Source organism: Nymphaea colorata, chromosome 11 (assembly GCF_008831285.2).
Source record: "Nymphaea colorata isolate Beijing-Zhang1983 chromosome 11, ASM883128v2, whole genome shotgun sequence".
Lineage (NCBI taxonomy): Eukaryota > Viridiplantae > Streptophyta > Magnoliopsida > Nymphaeales > Nymphaeaceae > Nymphaea > Nymphaea colorata.
The window spans coordinates 5682763-5690376 of NC_045148.1; the positions used below are offsets into that span (position 1 = coordinate 5682763).

General features: G+C 36.7%; 1 long non-coding RNA gene across 2 annotated transcripts; it reads right to left on the reverse strand.

Annotated features, from left to right (window-relative positions):
- Positions 1–3439: 3439 nt before the first annotated feature.
- Positions 3440–7264, reverse strand: LOC116264527 (uncharacterized). 2 transcript variants are annotated; one of them, XR_004174883.2, is made up of 3 exons: positions 6999–7264; positions 6774–6885; positions 3440–3999 (listed from the first exon to the last, which is right to left on the reverse strand). It is a non-coding gene; the product is annotated as an uncharacterized LOC116264527 (long non-coding RNA). The 2 variants fall into 2 exon arrangements; XR_004174882.2 differs by having other exon boundaries at positions 3452–3962; positions 6999–7253.
- Positions 7265–7614: the final 350 nt, after the last annotated feature.

The window sequence follows — 7614 nt, forward strand, 5'->3', positions numbered from 1 at the left end:
AATGGATTGTTGACAGCGGTACTACCGACCACATGACTGGCAATCCTAAGTTTTTTCACGAATATAAGCTTTCCTCAGGGAAGGAACGTGTTTCTCTTGCCAATGGTTCTTCTAATGGCTGGGAAAGGGAGTCTCTCACTTTTAAACAAATTCCTTGTTCACAATGCTCTACATGTTCTGCATCTTCCCTTGAATCTATTGTCTGTCAGCAAGATTACGAAAGAATTAAATTGCAAACTTATTTTTTCTGTTGATCGTTGTGTTTTGCAGAACTTGGTGATATGGAAGAAGATTGGGATTGGTTTGCTTTTGAAGGACTATATCGTTTACCTGTGCGTGTTGCCACAGCTCTCATGACGGTGGTTAGAAAAACTAAGAAGAATAGAGAAGATTTCCTTCAGCTATTTTTGTTTTGGCATGAATGCCTTGGGCAACTTCCGTTTGGAATTTTGAGACAGTTAATTCCTAATTTGTGTTCTAATTTAAACATTAATATGATATCTTGTGATGTATGCCAGTTTGCCAAACATGTAAGGACTTCATACCCTATATCTTCCACTCATTGTAATGAAGTTTTTGCCTTGATTCATTCTGATGTGTGGAAGCCCTCGGGCATTCCTTCTCGTCCGGTCTTTCAGTACTTCATAACCTTTATAGATGATTGTTCTTGCAATACTTTTGTATACTTACAGAAAGACCGTAGTGAAGTGCCCAATATCATAGAGACCTTCGTTACTCTTGTGGAGACCCAATTTGAAAGTTCTGTTAAGATTTTTTGGTCTGATAATGCTCGAGAGTATATGTGTCAGTCTGTTTATAATTTCTTTAAAAAAAGGAGAATTGTTCATGAGACATCTTGTAGTTATACTCCCCCCCAAAATGGGGTGGCTGAGAGAAAAAACCGTCAGTTACTTAATGTCACCAGGGCTCTCTTGTTTCAGAGGAATCTTCCAAAACAGTATTGGGGTGATGCTGTTCTTACTAGTGCATATTTAATCAATCGTATGCCTAGTCATGTGCTTAATGGGTGTATCCCTTTTTCTGTGCTACCAGGGAACCGTCAACCCTTTCCACTTCCTCCTCGGGTTTTTGGTTGTGTCTGCTTTATTCATAATCATAATCCTACTGTTAAAAAGTCTTGATCCTCGATCGATTAAAGGTGTTTTTGTAGGTTATTCTTTCACTCAAAAGGGGTATAAGTGCCTTGATCCCTCTACTGGTCATGTATATATCACCAAGGATGTTACTTTTCTTGAACATGTCTCTTATTTTGGTGAGAATCCTCTTCAGGGGGAGAAGTATATGCCAAGGGAAGAGTATTCTTCAACTCAAGAAATTCAATTCACAGATTTTCTGGATTACAAACGTGAAGAGAGTCAAGTCACTGTTACAGATGTTTCGGAACATGAGAATGATGGAAATAAGTTTACAAGGTCAAAAACAAAAATGACAAATATCTGAGGCTACAATGCCCAATTGTTTGTGAAGGAGTATATAAATTCAAACAATATGGTATAAATTATGATGAAACCTGCCTTCGTAGCTCGGGTGACATCTGTTTGAACCCTTATCGTGATAATTTCTATCAAAGGTTGGGACCTACATCAGATGTAAGGAATGCTTTCATAAGCAGAGTACTAAATGAAGAAGTTTACCTGGATCCCCTCTTCGGATAAAAATTTTCCGATAGTAAGACCCTTAGCTTGAAAAAGAATTTTACATGCTAAAGCAGACCTCTAATCTTAGTTTGACAAATTTTTCTCTTATGGCTTTCCTAAAATTTAGATCTTCCTACTCTAATCCTAGACGCTTACTAGACTTACTCAGGTATCTTTTTTGTCTTGTATGTCTATAATATGATTATTATAAGTGATAAGCATCATAACTATTAAAGAGATAAAATTGAAATCTCTGATCTTGGATTATTTAGATATTTTATGGGAATCGAAGTGGAATATTTTTCTTGAGGATATGTATTATCTCAAACTTTCTTTCTGACACAACTTCTAGATCTGCTCATACTGCTGACAAACCACTACCAGTTGACACTCCAGATGTTGTAAATGCTAAGATGTAGGAAAATGATGGAAAACCACTTGAAGCTCCATAATGATATAGATGTTTAACTATTACAATGCCAAACATTTCACATGCAGTTCATTCAGCAAACCAATTTGAACGGTATATTGTACACAGGAATGCAGCAACCAAAGTAGCTAAAAATTTCTAGTTTTTTATCCTCATATTCTTAGACCTAATTCCATATGTAGATGCCAACTAGGGTGAGATGTGAACGATGTCACTCAACTACTGCTTTTTACGTTCTTAGGTGATTCATTAATTTTCAAGAAGTGTAAGAAGTAGCAAAGTCATCTACAAATGTTAAAGACAAAGCCATGGCAACCACCACATCTGAAATTACTTGGCTGAAGACTTCTTCAAGACATAACCATATGAGGTTCAAGGCCAAGTAGATAGCACTGCGACAACAAAGTGCAATATGTATCACTAGTAATCATACAGCCCATGAGTGCAACGAAGCACATTAAGATAGATTAACACTATATTAGAGTTTTTGAAGAATCATATATCACTTCCGCATCTCATATCCATTTTTTTTTTTTCATCAAGGCTCTTCTAGGTCCCCCAATTTACATCCTACCTTAGCGAGCTGTTTGGTGGTGTGTGTTTGAAGGGGTTGTTATTGTTGATGTATATATTATGTAAATATTGTTTTCTTTGCCATGTGAAATACATTTCCCTTTTCCTGTAATAAGTGTAATGCCCAAAATGGCAGTATTGTACTTGGCTGCTTCTAGCTATGGAGCACTTCCAACAGCTAGATCAGCTTTCTCACTTGTCTATAAAGAAGACTCGCTTTCATATATTAGCAATGCATCTCTGTACCTATTTTTAGGGAAAGTTCTTTATTATAGATTATGTGTTTGATTATATCCCATCTTGCCTTTTGTTCTTGAGAACATATGAATGATGCATTAAGGGAGAGATTACTTTATGAAAGTGATAGAGTATGTGTGTTTGCGTGTATGTGTATACTGTGTATACTGATTTATGAGCCATCTAATCAACTAATTTGATTATTCAAAGGGTGCCATGTGTAGAATTACCTTTTCAAAGTCAAACTATAAATTATCAATTACCTCTATAAACAATCAATCAAGCTGATCAGATGGCTTCCAATCAACCTACATAGTCATCATTTTTACATGGTCTACATGTTCGGTGAACCCTCAGAGTGTGTGTGTGTGTGTGTGTGTGTGTGTGTGAGTGTGTAGAGAGAGAGAGAGAGAGAGAGAGAGAGAGATATGTACATATTTGCACACCCATATTCATGTCCGTCTGCGGAGAACGATTATACATATATATAAGATAGAAAGAGAATGTGTGTGTATGTACATATATTTATACATATATATATATATGTGTGTGTGTGTGTGTGTGTATATACAAAGAGAGAGAGAGAGATGTATGTATTTGTTCACTCATATTCATGTCCACATGCATGTAAATGAGTGTGCCATGCATACATGTGCATGTCTGTTTATGCATCTGTTCCATGACTTTGGAATAAGCTGCTCCTTTATCTAACTGAGAAGAAGCAGATAAGCAGAGACTATCAAATCCAACTGGTCAAATTTCCAAACTAAACTGGAATCAATCATGGATGTGTATGCATGTGCATGAGGAATCTGGAGTTGCCAATGAAAATACTGAGAGTACCCGAATTGCTCCCACAGATTCTTTGGGAGAAAATTAAATATAGTATACTTGCGGTTTGAGACACAGTTGTCACAAAAAGTATCAGGAGAGAGTTTGTTGTCATTGATGTAGACATATCGCTTCATCCTTGATCTGAAACCCCACACGACTACAGAGGCATGATAGGAATTATTTCTATAGGATGTCTCCGTTGCTCGCTAAAAACTTTTTGTCTGTGAGTCCTGCATTTTGACATGTCGATATTAAAGGGAAAAGGTTCTGCAATAACAATTACATCAAACCGAGGTAAATGTTCATTCTTCTCTTGAATGCAAAAAAAAAAAAAAAGAACCTGATATTTACACTGTTGTAAAAAGAACAGCACCAACTTTCAAGTTTATACACAAGTTAAATTGTGTCCTCTACAAGTAAAGATTTCTCTTTCATCTTTTTTTATTGCTTAAGGGATGTAAGGTTTGTGTCCTCTAGAAAAACAGACTTCTCTTTCATCGTTTTTTAATTCTTCAACATGTCCACAGGACATAAGAGAGGCTATGTTAGTTCAACCACCACAAAAAGAAGCTAATGAAGCACACCTCTTGCTTACATGACCAGAACTGGCAATCTCTTATTGGATGTGTGACCCTGTTGTTCTCATTAAGTTCTATGTTTCCCTTCACTAGTTAATGGGGTTCAAGTTGCTTTATACCATCCACACTATATATAGAGATATATAAAAACATGTCTCCATGTTTGGGCATGTGGACAGAGGGAACAGTTTGTCACATGTGTGTGTAGGGGAAGTGGTGTAGCCTTCATAGTCAATCATCATAGACACAAAACCAAGGGCCAAGTGAATGGAGGCAGTCAAGAATACCTATATAAACCTATTCATCCCTTTGTGTTAGTTATCTAATACAATAACACACACACACACACACATATTCCATAAAAATCATGATCAGTGAAAATTATGGTTGGCCATTAGACTGGGATGTCCACACGTTGACCCCATAGGTTAAGACTGTGCTAGCAATTTTGGTACCCATATGCCTAAAAACTAGGTTATACCACCCAACTCATTACTCGTCCAAAAAAATGCCAATGTTGACAGGTTAAGGCTGTCAATAAGCAGCTATCTGCAGAATATGGTTTGTCTAGACTACTACTATATGATAAAACAGCTTTACTCAATTTGCAGCCCATCCAAAATCAGGGACAAGATTGGTCAAACCAACCTATTTCTTATCCTTAAATTTGATTTCCAGTTTTAGTATTCACCAATTGATTTTCTAATGGAATTAAAACATACCCACATGTGTGCATGCATGCAAGCACACAGAGCAAGAAGATGCCTATATATCAAAGGCACGTCTAGCCTTGTGCATAGGCTTGGTTGGTCCTCTAGGCTGGCTCTTCCTACATGACCTGCCACTTGAAAATTCTTAGGCCATTGTCAGGGTGCCTAGACTTGTCTTAGTGAAGATTTTTTCCTTCAGTAGCTTAGCTCTTTTAGTTTTTTTCTTCTTCTTTTTCTCCTCCTTTTCATTGTCCCCTTCTTCAATATTCAGAGGCAACCTTTTCCCCTTTATATTCTTCTTCTTTTGTCATTTTAAGTAGATTCTTTCCTTCCTTTTTATACATTTATGCATATTTTCTTTTTCTCATCGTTGTGGATGCTGCATGTGATTTTGCTTTAAAAGTATTTACAGATGTTTATCTGTGTGCATTAGTTCTAGCAGCTCTTGTCTACTAGAACTACAATAGAAGACAATTTTATCACAAAAAGATATTAACATGGCTTTGATGATGTTGAGGACTTATTTCCCTCCTTTTTCTAAAAATTATTTAATTCTTTAAGTTTGACTAGCAGCCTATTACAAACGAGAACTAGAGATGTTAAAAGTTTGGTATTTTAGAAATGAAGATCTGCATGCTATATATCACTGAAAAGCATTGATTTAGTTGTAAATTGTCTGTTATGTGTTCTCCTCTGGAACTTGACTAAGAACTTACTAGACAATTCCTCATAACTTTGTATAGCTTATTTAATTCTTTAAGTTTGACTAGCAGCCTATTACAAACGAGAACTAGAGATGTTAAAAGTTTGGTATTTTAGAAATGAAGATCTGCATGCTATATATCACTGAAAAGCATTGATTTAGTTGTAAATTGTCTGTTATGTGTTCTCCTCTGGAACTTGACTAAGAACTTACTAGACAATTCCTCATAACTTTGTATAGCAGCATAGTTAAGAAATTACAGAAATAATAGTGCTTACCAAAGTTAGATCATTTTGAATGACAAGGATGAAGGTTGCTATTTAAAGTGCCTGGAGCTCTTATATTTGTCAAACATTGTTGGTTTGTGTAAAGTATCCATATTGGGTGTCTCTGCTTTTTCAAAGTCGACATATTACTATTCTGTTCCCCTTCTCCTAAATAAGACTTGACATATACAACCAACCCAACAGCATTAAATAATATCTGAAATAGTCAGGATCCTCAAAATGTACAAGATTCTGCAAATGACAAACATGATGCGAAAAAAGTGTTCGATTGTTTTGTTTTGCAAAAAAAAGTGAAAGTTTGAAGAAATCATGATATTTGTGGCTCTGCTTGAAAGAATTATTTATTATGCTCAGTATTTTACCTTATAGAACTTCACAAAATCCAGAATATTATCTGAATGCTCTCTGTTTTTTTTCAATGGTTAAACAATCTTTATATTTAAATGCAATGGACACGTGGAAAGATTTTTTAAAAAATCTAAAACATACATCACTGATACTTCACTATAAATTGTGCAATGAGTGCTTGAGATTAGTTCAATAATAATAACTCCATCAAGAGGCCCAGATGTCTATCTGAATTTCCAGCCCCTTTGTCTTCTAATAATTGTGCAGAAAACCTATGGATTAACTAAGTACGACCTTGAAAGTGCTTTTGCCATGCAGTACAGGAAGTCTGCTAGTGGAAAGTGGCAAGAATTGCAGAATGAGATGAAAGAGAAAGAGCTCCTAAAATTTGATTCAAGAAAATTCCGACCCCTACCGTCACTCTTCTATTTCATTTGCTATTTATCCTTTTTGATTGCTGACATCGGTCCACCTCCGAGGAACATTGGAGTTCAACCAGGACGTAGAACCATGTTACTGAATCTCTTCTACGTTCAACGATCATCATGAGAGAGAGAGAGGGAGGAGATCAATGGAAATTCATACTTGGGCAGACGAAAAATAGGAAGAACAAGAAAGAAGCTGAATTTCCAGGTGGTACCGTGGGAGATGCCGCCAATTCAATTAGCAGGAAGGAGACGTCCCTTCACCTACGCAGAGAACAGGGGAGAGAGAGAAAGAGGGGGGAAGAGTGAGAGAGAGAGAGAGAGACAGGTTGGAAAGGTCCTGCACTATGCGGACTTCACCGCGTGAAAAATGCGGGTTGGATCCATTAGAAGTGCAAACCGGACCTTACCAACAAAACTCCAGTTCTTGTACTGAAGAACGAGCAAGAAAGTCAGCTTCTTCTCCCACCTGAAAAATGTTGACCGGAACGGGATCAGTAGAAACCAGCTTAATGTTATTTAATGCGATCCAAATATTGACCAACTCCCCATGTCCTTCATCTGTCTTCATAAATCGATCAACTTCCGATTCAGAGACTGGTGGCTATAAGCCTATAACCACAATCTCAAGCAGTCGGTAGTTTCTCATCCACCTTGTAACAGAAAGCCTCTTTTTGCCTGAAAAGAGTAGAGTGAGTGATGATGCCTCGTCGGATATGGACGCCAACGAGGTAAGAATTGCAGCTGTCGAGATGACCTCATAATATTTTTACAAAAGTTCATTTGAGAAAAAACATGGTTTAATTGAAGTTGTTTTTATGAAAAATGGAG